This window comes from Nanorana parkeri, unplaced genomic scaffold (genome assembly GCF_000935625.1).
Source record: "Nanorana parkeri isolate BGI_ZX_2015 unplaced genomic scaffold, ASM93562v1 scaffold371, whole genome shotgun sequence".
Lineage (NCBI taxonomy): Eukaryota > Metazoa > Chordata > Amphibia > Anura > Dicroglossidae > Nanorana > Nanorana parkeri.
The window spans coordinates 348,140-362,080 of NW_017306639.1; the positions used below are offsets into that span (position 1 = coordinate 348,140).

Here is a 13,941-nt window from a genome sequence, read left to right on the forward strand (position 1 = left end):
TTATTTTTTACAGATATACCATGTGACCCGGATGAATGAGAACCTTCACAGACATGCTGCACTACAATGTAACGATTTAGTGAACCTGCGCCGCACAACGTATCAAAAGATATTCAGTTGCAAAAAGGAAATAATATTTGGCAGCGCGCAACAATGTAAAAGGTCCGTCTCTCCGTGGTGCTGGCGCGGCCCCCCATTTAGAATACGGGATCCTTCCCTCTCGTCGCCACCGCTGCCGTCTTTTAGAGCTACAGCCTCCTGCGTGCGACCCCCCCTCATCCCTGCGACCCCCCAACCGATGAAGGCGCTGGAGACATGCTGGCCGTGAGCCCTTATCCAGAGGATTGAATGTGTGCAGACGGCCAATCAATAGGAACTGCGGAGAGAAGGTGAGCGATTGTACAGAAAACGGTCGTATTAATAAAGTTTTGCTCTTCAATGTCTGCCAATCAGCTGATCCACTGCCAATATCTACCTATAGGAAAGGACCAATCTATAATACATACAATATCCAGCATAATACAGATCTACATAGCAGAAGATGACTGGTCCTTGACGTATGAAAATATTGACAGCAGATCTGCACTATGTGTATATATATGGATCATTCATTGTGGGCAACCAGGGAATATATATATATATACTGAATGTGTATTGATCCTTCAATGTGATTAAGCTGATCAAATAAAAATCACAAACCAGGGAATGTATATAATATATTGTGATATACTGTATACCTGGAGGTGATATATATCGTATTGTAATTATATGGGCAGCACAGTGGCGTAGTGGTTAGTGTTTCTGCCTTGCAGCACTGGGGGTCCCTGGTTCAAATCACGGCCAGGTTCACTATCTGCAAGGAGTTTGCATGTTCCCCCTGTGCCTTCTTTCTCTGGGTACTCCAGTTTCCTCCCACACTCCAAAGACATGCTGGTAGGTTAATTGGCTCCTCTCTAAGTTGGCCTTCTATGTACGCATGTGTGATAGGGACCTTAGATTGTCCCTTAGATAGATAGGGCGGGGACTGATGTGAATGTGCCGTGTAAATTGTCGTGTAAATTGTCGGCGCTCTATAAATACCTGTAATACACATATATTACGGAAACTGGTTTTATATACTTACCGTCATTTTCCTTTCCTGGCTCTGCCTCATATCACTGTACCAATGGGTTGGGGAAGAAGTAAACCTATTGCTATAATGACATGAGGGGAGCCAGGAAATATATCAATAATCACAATAGGTGAACAGCAAAGCCTTCCAGTGCTCATCAATTCAGGACCGGCCACTGGTCAGCATATACATGAAGGATTGCAGCACCTGCCACACTTTTATTTAGGATTCCTCATTACAAATGCAATGATGACAATTTCCAGCTTCTCGTTCTTCCTCAAGCCATTAAAAAGACCGATTTGATGCAATGTAACTTCCAACACTAGAACTTCCAATAATATAACTTCCAACAAATGTAACTTCCAACAATGTAACTTCCAACAATGTAACTTCCAATAATACAACTTCCAACACTATAACTTCCAACAATGTAACTTCCAACAATGTCACTTCCAACACTATAACTTCCAACACTATAACTTCCAACACTATAACTTCCAACACTATAACTTCCATCACTATAACTTCCAACACTATAACTTCCATCACTATAACTTCCAACACTATAACTTCCATCACTATAACTTCCAACACTATAACTTCCATCACTATAACTTCCAACACTATAACTTCCATCACTATAACTTCCAACACTATAACTTCCATCACTATAACTTCCAACACTATAACTTCCATCACTATAACTTCCAACACTATAACTTCCATCACTATAACTTCCAACACTATAACTTCCATCACTATAACTTCCAACACTATAACTTCCATCACTATAACTTCCAACACTATAACTTCCATCACTATAACTTCCAACACTATAACTTCCATCACTATAACTTCCAACACTATAACTTCCATCACTATAACTTCCAACACTATAACTTCCATCACTATAACTTCCAACACTATAACTTCCATCACTATAACTTCCAACACTATAACTTCCATCACTATAACTTCCAACACTATAACTTCCATCACTATAACTTCCAACACTATAACTTCCATCACTATAACTTCCAACACTATAACTTCCATCACTATAACTTCCAACACTATAACTTCCATCACTATAACTTCCAACACTATAACTTCCATCACTATAACTTCCAACACTATAACTTCCATCACTATAACTTCCAACACTATAACTTCCATCACTATAACTTCCAACACTATAACTTCCATCACTATAACTTCCAACACTATAACTTCCATCACTATAACTTCCAACACTATAACTTCCATCACTATAACTTCCAACACTATAACTTCCATCACTATAACTTCCAACACTATAACTTCCATCACTATAACTTCCAACACTATAACTTCCATCACTATAACTTCCAACACTATAACTTCCATCACTATAACTTCCAACACTATAACTTCCATCACTATAACTTCCAACACTATAACTTCCATCACTATAACTTCCAACACTATAACTTCCATCACTATAACTTCCAACACTATAACTTCCATCACTATAACTTCCAACACTATAACTTCCATCACTATAACTTCCAACACTATAACTTCCATCACTATAACTTCCAACACTATAACTTCCATCACTATAACTTCCAACACTATAACTTCCATCACTATAACTTCCAACACTATAACTTCCATCACTATAACTTCCAACACTATAACTTCCATCACTATAACTTCCAACACTATAACTTCCATCACTATAACTTCCAACACTATAACTTCCATCACTATAACTTCCAACACTATAACTTCCATCACTATAACTTCCAACACTATAACTTCCATCACTATAACTTCCAACACTATAACTTCCATCACTATAACTTCCAACACTATAACTTCCATCACTATAACTTCCAACACTATAACTTCCATCACTATAACTTCCAACACTATAACTTCCATCACTATAACTTCCAACACTATAACTTCCATCACTATAACTTCCAACACTATAACTTCCATCACTATAACTTCCAACACTATAACTTCCATCACTATAACTTCCAACACTATAACTTCCATCACTATAACTTCCAACACTATAACTTCCATCACTATAACTTCCAACACTATAACTTCCATCACTATAACTTCCAACACTATAACTTCCATCACTATAACTTCCAACACTATAACTTCCATCACTATAACTTCCAACACTATAACTTCCATCACTATAACTTCCAACACTATAACTTCCATCACTATAACTTCCAACACTATAACTTCCATCACTATAACTTCCAACACTATAACTTCCATCACTATAACTTCCAACACTATAACTTCCATCACTATAACTTCCAACACTATAACTTCCATCACTATAACTTCCAACACTATAACTTCCATCACTATAACTTCCAACACTATAACTTCCATCACTATAACTTCCAACACTATAACTTCCATCACTATAACTTCCAACACTATAACTTCCATCACTATAACTTCCAACACTATAACTTCCATCACTATAACTTCCAACACTATAACTTCCATCACTATAACTTCCAACACTATAACTTCCATCACTATAACTTCCAACACTATAACTTCCATCACTATAACTTCCAACACTATAACTTCCAACAATGTAACTTCCAATAATATAACTTCCAACAATGTAACTTCCAACAATGTATCTTTCCACATGTTCATATGTGCCATACGCCAGATATGGTATCCCACAGGAATTAAAGTAGAACTCCATTTGTCCTATTCTTGGATCTTAGTAAGGAAGGGTTACAACCTCTCTGTGTCCCATTTGGGAAGATTTCACTTCCACAACAGGAAGTGAGAGGAAATCCCTCCCCTGAGAGGGAAATCCTTGGTGGTCACCACAACTAGTGTTACATAGTTACAAAGTTAGGCAGTGGAAGAAAAACATAGAGTGTCCCCATTGGAATATTTCCCATCTCTTCCTGTTCCGGTGACAACCTTAAATATGGGATTTTCTTTCACTTTCAGTGATAACATTCACCAGGACACCTGGGGAGGGTGAAACAGGGACACAGACAGCAATAAAAAGCTCACAGGGATTCTAATCGCTCCCCACTCTATCCGAAACTAAAACAAAAGAAAAAATGTTTTGGCTTCAGATGCCTTTGAACACATCTGTGTATATTTGTATCATCCCGGCACGCGGATGAGCTCTCTCTGCTCGGATAATTAGGAGTTTCGGGGAGGCGTTCTCCAGTCCTGATACTGAACTCGATGAACTTTATTTCAGCTTTTGCCATTTCCTATCTTCCTGAGTCTATTGGCTGCCAGGCGGATGATTCTGAACGCACATTCATTTCATTCTAATAGACTAGCTCAGTGCAATCTCATCCTGGTGACTACCCTGTGCGCCCGGACAGACGGATCTGATCCATAGAGACGGATTTAATTATTATTACTATTATTATTATACAGGATTTATATCGCGCCAACAGTGTGCACAGCGCTGTACAATATAAGGAAGACATTACAATCACAATACAATACAATACAAGATGGTAAGGAGGGCCCCGCCCCTGAGGGCTTACAATCTAAAGGTGCCCATATACTTTACAACCCTTGCAAAACCTTAGTCTTGCGAGGGTTGTAAAGTAATTAAAAAAACGTACGATCTGCCCATCTTGGACAGGCAGATCGCACTCTCGATCACCGCAAGCCGCGCCCCCCTGAGGGGCGGGCTTCCGATGACCGCAATGCTGAACGGGCAGTGTGCGCACACCGGCCCGTTCGGCATTTGTCTCCCGAGCACCGTTCAAACCAGCCGAAATCGTACGATTGGTTTTCTAGCGTGCTCCTTAGACAAAAGACGTGCGACCGTACAGTAGAAACGGTCGCACATCTTCGTTCACACTGCTCGATTCTTGTACGATCGCGGGATTTCCCACGAGAATCGTGCAGTGTGTGGGCACCTTAAAAGATTTAAACCCCAAACCCATGTTTCGGTATGTTGTGTTGGGCGTCATGTCTCTGTATGTGCAGATTTGAAATCAAATCCATTGCTGTGACTATGATGCAAAGTTTCTTCCCTGGTGATCCTGCCAGTAACATTACTTCCTGTTGCAGGGTGACAACGTTCAGACTACTTCCTTGCACTTAGCAGCAGTGTTGTCAGCCTGCTCTGTGCTTCTGAATGGCTGTTGGGTTGAGTATCTGACAGACCTGACAGGCAGCCTCCCGGCCAAATGAAGATTGCACACAGCAGGCTGACAACAGACTGCCGAATGCTGTAAAACGTGCTGTACATTACATTCTCCAGACTGCTGAACTCCATACACCTGTGTGCACCTGCTTAATACCCAGTGGCCAAACAGCAGCTGAAAGTGAAATCAGGCTTGCGGCCATTCTAAAACACATACAAGGGAGTGGCAAGCGGTTGGTAGGGGAAAGGGGGGCATCAATAGTGTTGTGATGTCCTTAGATGTCCGGAGATCAGGAAGAGTCAACAGAACAGGGCTTGGCGAACAAATTGCCTGGGAGCTAAGTGGCGTAAAAAATTGGGATTTAAAATGTTGTGCCGGGAGGTTGGACATACAGTGGAAGTATCACTAATGTGTATCTAGACCCTCATGAGAAAATAATCCCTCGTATCATGTTATTTGCCTCCATAATTCCAGTTTATCATAAAATCCCCCCCCCACCCCCGTTACTTCCTGTCTAAGGGTGACAACACTTCCTTTCTCTATGTCTGTATATTGTGTGTGCAGCTGCAATGCTGTCACCTTTTTTTTTTTTAAAGCTGAACTCCAACTTAAGAACATATTATCCTCATACCAGAGTCATGTGTATTCTTCTTGAATCTCGGTGAACTTTGCGTATTTTTTCCAGATCTGTGCACTAATCCAGTGTGAGACTTCCTGTAATAAAGACCGCTCACTGCTCCTCTCTGTCCGTGTGAATGGTGACTGGTCTTGTCTCCGCACCCTCCTGTAATAAACACAGCTCACTGCTGCTCTCTCTTCTTGTGCAGGGTGACTGGTCTTGTCTCCGCCCCCTCCTGTAATAAAGACCGGTCACTGCTGCTCCCTCTCCTTGTGCAGGGTGACTGGTCTTGTCTCCGCCCCCTCCTGTAATAAAGACCGCTCACTGCTGCTCTCTGTCCGTGTGAATGGTGACTGGTCCTGTCTCCGCCCCCTCCTGTAATAAAGGCCGCTCACTGCTGCTCTCTCTTCTTGTGCAGAATGACTGGTCTTGTCTCCGCCCCCTCCTGTAATAAAGACCGCGCAAGCTGCAGGCTTTTTATACAGAAGAACAGAGAAAACTCTAACAATATTATATTTCAGAAAATCCTTTCCTCTGTTGGGAACACTCTGTCTGTATTGTGTAGTGTCCTTACATCTGCCTTGGAGCAGAGCGGGTTCTATGCGTGCCCGCTGCCCAGTGGCCGATCGGTGACACCAGACCTGCGTGCTGTATCAGTGAGTCACTTACAAGATAAGCTCATTAAAAGCTGATTAGGAGCCCAACTTAATGCCAAGTCTGTGCCGCTAATTCAGCATTGTCAGGCGGCTGGAGAAGCCGGTGTGTCTGATCCCTGTAGATCCTCCAATCATCTCTGACACTGTCCTTCCTTCTGGAGGGGGGGCTACTTATGTCCTCCCTGGTCCCTGTGTGTGTTGTAAAGTAGTCACCGCTCTAAGCTCACCCCCGGGATGAACTACAATCATAAAACAAATGAGTAAACTAAACCTGAGATTGTAGTCCATTCCGGGGGGGGGGGGGGGGAGCTTGGAGCGGTGACTACTTTACAACACACACAGGGACCAGGGAGGACATAAGTAGCCCCCCCTCCAGAAGGAAGGACAATGTCAGCACCAATTCAGAGATGATTGGAGGATTTTAGGGCGATTGTCGCGCGGTTTGGGTCCCATATACATCTCTATGCATTGAAAACCGCACAACAAGTGTGTGAATTTCAAAGCACAGGCGCAAAATGGAAACACGCAACGACCGGACGAAAACAGCTCACCAGCTCAATCGCCTAGGTGTGCACCCAGCCTAAGAGGGAGCAAATCAAAGACATTTATTGTGAGGATTTACATATAATATAATAATAAACAATATCATAATAAAAATGTCAGCAACGTTCCTGCCCTCCTGGATCTTTGTCATGATAAGGGATACAAAGTAACTGGAGGCAGATGAAGTCCGAGATCGGAAGAGGAGAGAAGAGGAGAGGAGAGAGACAAAGTAACAACCGGAAATTAAAACAGCTCCGAGGAGAAGATACAAATCACCGGACAGGTGTGACTGCGGATCCCAACGCAGGATCAGAGGAGTCTCCTCCATCCACAAAGATAAAACAAATAAAGAGCAAAGTGATGATCCGTATCCTGCAGCACCAATGGGGGGGATTTATCCAAACTGGAGCCAATCAGATTCTCTCTTCTGTTTGTTCATTTAAGCTTTGAAAATGAAATAGAAGCTCATTGGTTGCTGTGAGCAACTGTTCCAGAATTAGTTTTTATACATTGCCCCCAATATTAATTATATACATATATCTTACTCACTTTATTTATCTTAAAGTAGAACTATGAGGGGGGTGCTTACTGCTTTTCACTCATCCTCATAGTTCTAGCCGACCTGTGACAAAGAGACTGTCGCAGGTCGGCTCAAACATACTGTATATATATATAAAGCATATTTTTTAATTTTTGGATGGAGTGTGGAGGGTTGTCACCAAATTAGTGATGGGAAATCGATAATGTTACAGTTGCCACCTGAATAGGAAGTAACAGGTAATCTTCCAATGGGGGGGGACCCGTGTTCCGGTGCCAATTGTCTAAAGCCGGGTATACACGGCTAGAACATGCCGAATGCTGTTTGAAATCTCTTTTGGTTTTAACATTCGATTTTGGATGTGAATGGAGTTTTCCGAGTGAAAACAACATTCATTCTTTTCGTTGGTTTGGGAAATATTTTTCACCCTGCTCCTTTTTTCCCGTCACTGCGGTGGAAAACAATTGTCATTTTGACCCCCATCAACTATCACTCCAGGAGGAGAAGTCTTCAGCGCACCCCATGTGATGCAGGTGCACCCTGAAAAGGGATGTTGAGGGGACCCATTGGGTGGTCACTACCAAGGATTAGGGAATACTCGTATTCATGAACATATCCTGACACGAAACACAGATACCGCCACTTTCAATTTTTACGTTGCTTGGTGGGAATCTCAGCAGCCTTCCTGTGAAACGCTGTGCCTGTTCACAGTGCCGGCCGCACATCTCCTCGTCCTTCCTGAGGAACCCACCACCCACACCCTCTTGAGACCCTGCACCTGACACCCTCCACAGCCCTCCTGAGACCCTGCAGAGCCCTTCTGAGACCCTGCAGAGCTTTCCTGAGACCCTCCACAGCTCTCCTGAGACTCCGCACAGCCCTCCTGAGACCCAGCACAGCTCTCCTGAGACTCTCCACAGCTCTCCTGAGACTCTCCACAGCTCTCCTGAGACCCTGCGGAGCCCTTCTGAGACCCTGGAGACATCAGACCAGCACACAGAGTATGTAGCTTCATATTTTTCTGCATTGCTGTGTAATGCATTGCTGGGATTTGTAGTCCTCTATAGTTGGTGGTATCCTGCATTGCTGTATATTGTATTGCTGAGATTTGTAGTCCCTCTGCAACTTGCAGTGATGGGAAGAATTACCAGGGTTGCAGCGGTTGCAGCTGGGACCGGGCCCCAGCGCTCCACCGCAGTCCTAAAATCATTAGTCTGTATTGTTTTAGAAAAACTGTCACATGACACTAAAAAAAAGGTTTCAGTAATTGGTATCGGGGAGTACTGGAGGAGAAGTATCGGAACTCATACTCAGCCTGGAAAAAATGGTATCAGTGCATCCCTAGTCACTATAATTTAGCATTTCCTTATGAATGACACCTGAAAGGAGCCGGGAGCAGCATGTTCCACAGTGATAAAGTTTGGACATTTTTTGTGATGAATGGAGAGCAGCTTTCAATTTTCTTTTTTTTCTTCCCCCCGAATCTGCGTCGTCTGTCTGGTTTTTCCATGTTTTTGCTGTTTTTTGTTTTGCCATTTAAAAAAAATAAACAAATAGAAAACCCGACATCCGAGAATTGCTACAATCAGATGAAATGAACGGCCAGATTGTGCTCTTTACCTCCCATACGGCCCCCTATAGGTTCCCCCTTTCTTCACTGCACAACTCTTTCTTTTCCTCTGCCCATCCCCCTCACTTGTCCTGAATGAAGTGTCACCAGAGGGACAGGTGGGGGGCTTTGTGTCGGCTCTGTTAGGCGTTCCCAGCTGTCCTACCGGTCCCTGACACAATGGAGATGGTGCATTGGAGGCCCATGCAGCTGTCTATGGGAGTTCACAAATCCCACGACCCCCATTGTGAGCCGCAGCCAGCAGATCCCCCCGCCTGAGCGACGACACTGTATATGTGGGCTCTATAACCCCCAGGACCTAACGAGGGGGCTTCATATCAAATATCTATCTGTCTCTCTCTCTCTTTCTGCAATGTCTGATTCCGGTGTGTATTACATGAACATAGGGGCAGCTATAGATGATCATTCAATATGTATTTGCGCCTTAGTAATGCTGCGCTGTGATTCTTCTCAGACCGGCCATACTGGACCAATCCAAGCTTCTAAAAATGTTACAGGCACAACAATGACTTTCAAGTCAGTATTCCAGCACAGAATGTGAGCTCTCCGGAAGTGGAATATAATAGCATGGGGTGAGTTAGCCTGAGAGCTATAATATGTAAGACTGAGGTCCCAGACAGTATAGTGCAGGCATTGCCACCCTCCCCAGCATGAGATGAAATTTGTGCTGGGACCCGCTGCTGTTGGCTGTAATTGACCGTCTATAGTGAGCTGTCAATTACAAAGTCTGAGACACCTCACTTATATCATCAAAAGTCTGCCAGTGGTTGAAGATGTGGCCTGAAGTGCATGCATTTGGGCTGATCTGAGATGTGAGGTGCATGCATTGGGGCTGATCTGAGGTGTGAAGTACATGCATTGTGGCTGATCTGAGGTGTGAAGTGCATGCATTGGGGCTGATCTGAGGTGTGAAGTGCATGCATTGGGGCTGATCTGAGGTGTGAAGTGCATGCGTTGGAGCTGAGGTGTGATAATCTGAGGGGTGAAGTGCATGCATTGGGGCTGATCTGAGGTGTGAAGTGCATGCATTGGGGCTGATCTGAGGTGTGAAGTGCATGCTTTGTTGTTGATCTGAGGTGTGAAGTGCATGCATTGGGGCTGAGGTGTGAAGTGCATGCATTGGGGCTGATCTGATGTGTGAAGTGCATGCATTGGTGCTGATCTGAGGTGTGAAGTGCATGAATTGGGGGCTGGTCTGAGGTCTCAGTGCATGCATTGGGGCTGATCAGAGGTCTGAAGTCCATGCATTGGGGGCTGATCTGACTTGTTCTGACTCCTGCACGGCTTCCTTTGCTGGTTCGCTGGGAGAATTCACTTCACAACTTCCCGGTCTTCCCGGTGATCATTGTTTCTGGTGATGAGTTCTCATGGAAATAAACGCTGCGACTTATTGTCACTTTGTCAGTCTTTGGGTGGAGGATTCTATATTCCTTACTTTGGTCACTATCGCCCACCAGCATACCTCCAATGGCTGTGTTCTCCGACTTGGATCGCTTCTTCTATGGAATACAGGTGTAAGCTTCACATCCAAACACTCTGATGTGCCCTAGGCTCGGCTTCCGTCCATGACGCATGTCACATGGGGAGCTTTCAATGGCTTCTGATGGCAGTCTGTTCTGAAGACATGTTGCAGTCATGACTGCTTCTCCCCACTACTTCTTAGGTAGGTTGGGATCTGCCAGCATGCGTCTGCCCATTTCTATGAGAGTGAGATGTTTCCATTCCGCTCCACCATTGTGTTCAGGAGTGTACGGTGTGGTGGTCTGGTGTACTATACCCAGGGCCGGTGCTAGGATTTTTGCCTAGACAGGCAAAGTTGCATTTTTGCGCCCCCCCTCCCAACCTCCCCCCATCCTCCCACCCCGCTGACTCGCTGCTGCTCTCCCGTGCCAAAGGTAAGTGAAAAAAAACATAGCGCAAGCAGGCCCAGCGCTACAGGGGGTCGGGGCGCAAAAATGCACATTGCCTGTGTAGGCAAGAATCCTAGCACCGGCACTGCATACGGTATCATCGAGTGCTGGTGACTTCTATTATGGGCTGTATCTGACACGGCGCCATCCGTGTTGTCACTTCAAGCACCAACCTCTCATCCAAGGTCTGTACGCTGCACGGAGTGCAGGTGATTTCGTATTATCGATTGTGAGCGGCTGTCCTGACTTGTCCATCTGCGGTGATGAGTCTGTACAGGTGTTCATCCCATTTTCCTTTTTTTTGCGAGGATTTGCTTATTGTTTCGGATCGTGTACATTCGTCACCTCGGGAATTGAACTGTCTGGGACATACAGTAAACTTTTCACGAAGACACTCTGCTTGTCCCCCGACGGTGTGATGAAGTTCCACAATCCTTGACCTTCTGCTGTCATACTTTTCCCGTTTGCTGGGAAGACTTTGTCCTTTGCACTGAAATCAATCAATCAATTTCTGTGAAGAAGGTCTGACCACTGGTCAGGTGACTCGTTGCACCCAAGTCAATACATCATCCGCGTGGTGTACTGTTCTGAGTCACTTCAGAGGTAGCGCTCCGTGATGTGGCTGCCTTAGCTCTTTCTCTTGTCGGTGCCACTCTCGCTCTCGCTGCTCGGCTTTCCAGATTGAACATTCCTTTTCCAGGTGAACAGGTCATCTTACAGCTTCCTTTGTTCTGCTGTCCGCTCTCATGCACCTTGAGGGGCTTTCTCGTTTTCTTCATTGTGCGTATTTCCTTTCCTTCTGTCACATTCATCGATTCATTTTCCTTTGGTGTAATCTCGTGTTAGTTCCTGCTCAGGTCTGGTTTCTAGAGCATTAATAAGAGCGATGTATGGCCCTGGAAGGCTGCATAGCAGTAATGCCACCACGTGGTTATCTTTCATTTCCTCTCAAATTACACATAGCTGTTCTATGATTTCCAGCATGACATTCACATGTTCTGTGATTTCCAGCATGACATTCGCATGTTCTATGATTTCCAGCATGACATTCGCATGTTCTATGATTTCCAGCATGACATTCGCATGTTCTATGATTTCCAGCATGACATTTGCATGTTCTATGATTTCCAGCATGACATTCACATGTTCTATGATTTCCAGCATGACATTCGCATCTTCTATGATTTCCAGCATGACATTCGCATGTTCTATGATTTCAAGCATGACATTCACATGTTCTATGATTTCCAGCATGCCATTCGCATGTTCTATGATTTCCAGCATGACATTCGCATGTTCTATGATTTCCAGCATGACATTCACATGTTCTATGATTTCCAGCATGACATTCACATGTTCTATGATTTCCAGCATGACATTCCCATGTTCTATGATTTCCAGCATGGCATTCGCATGTTCTATGATTTCCAGCATGACATTCGCATGTTCCATGATTTCCAGCATTACATTCGCATGTTCTATGATTTCCAGCATGACATTCACATGTTCTATGATTTCCAGCATGCCATTCGCATGTTCTATGATTTCCAGCATGACATTCGCATGTTCCATGATTTCCAGCATTACATTCGCATGTTCTATGATTTCCAGCATGACATTCACATGTTCAGGTATTTCCTGGCCTTTTTCTAGTCTCATCTTATATTGCTTGCGTAGCAGATATAGTTTACTGTTTAGGTTTGAAAGCTCATGCAGCGGTCTGAAGTGCATGCATTGGGGCTGATCTGAAGTCTGAAGTACAGAGATTGGGGGCTGATGTGAGGTCTGAGGTGCATGCATTGGGGGCTGATCTGAAGTCTGAAGTACAGAGATTGGGGGCTGATGTGAGGTCTGAGGTGCATGCATTGGGGCTGATCTGAGGTCTGAAAGGCATATATTAGAAGTTGATCTGAGGTCTAAAGTACAGGAATTGGGGACTGGTGTGAGGTCTGAAGTACGTGCATTAGGGGCTGATCTGAGGTGTGAAGTGCATGCATTGGGGCTGATCTGAGGTCTGAAAGGCATGTATTAGGATTTGATCTGAGGTCTAAAGTACAGGAATTGGGGGCTGATCTCAGTTCTGAAGCCCGTGCATTAGGGGCTGATCTGTGGTCTAAAGTACACGCATTGGGGGCTGATCAGGCGTCTGAAGCCCGTGCATTAGGGGCTGATCTGTGGTCTAAAGTACACGCATTGGGGGCTGATCAGGCGTCTGAAGCCCGTGCATTAGGGGCTGATCTGTGGTCTAAAGTACACGCATTGGGGGCTGATCAGGCGTCTGAAGCCCGTGCATTAGGGGCTGATCTGAGGTCAGAAGTCCATGCATTAGGAATGATCTGACTGCAACAACTTAAAACAAAGTATACAATCTGCTACTGTTCACTGACACGCCGCTCGTCTAATGCTTGTGGATATGACGTGCGGGAAGGTCTGCTGACCCCTGGTATAGGGTGTGATGAGTGAGGTATCGGCAGCCGTGAGGCTCATAAGACTCGTCACATGTTACAGGGGGAGATATGGAAATATCTGCTGAATGATTGTGGAGAAGGAAAATATGTTTCATGGGAAGTCAGTAAATATTTCCATGTTCTGGGATGAAGTCCGGCTCGCAGGACGGAGGGAAGTGTCCGCTGAATGTGTCAGTGCGTCTCAGGGTGTCAGTGAGTGCAGCGTGGAGCTGCAGTTTGTCTGTCTGTATACAATATATGTGCACACAGCTGATGGATGGGATCAGGAGCATTGACCTCGGGGTGGGGACTCCGGGGGGG

At 44.6% G+C, this 13,941-nt stretch overlaps 1 protein-coding gene across 1 annotated transcript in view; it reads left to right on the plus strand.

Moving 5' to 3' along the window:
• Positions 1-253: 253 nt before the first annotated feature.
• ST3GAL3 (ST3 beta-galactoside alpha-2,3-sialyltransferase 3) overlaps positions 254-13,941 on the plus strand; it is a 239,790-nt gene continuing 226,102 nt past the window's right edge. Inside the window, exon 1 of the mRNA XM_018558973.1 lies at positions 254-389. The gene's annotated coding sequence lies outside the window, so the exon portion shown is untranslated. The remainder of the gene's footprint in view (positions 390-13,941) is intronic.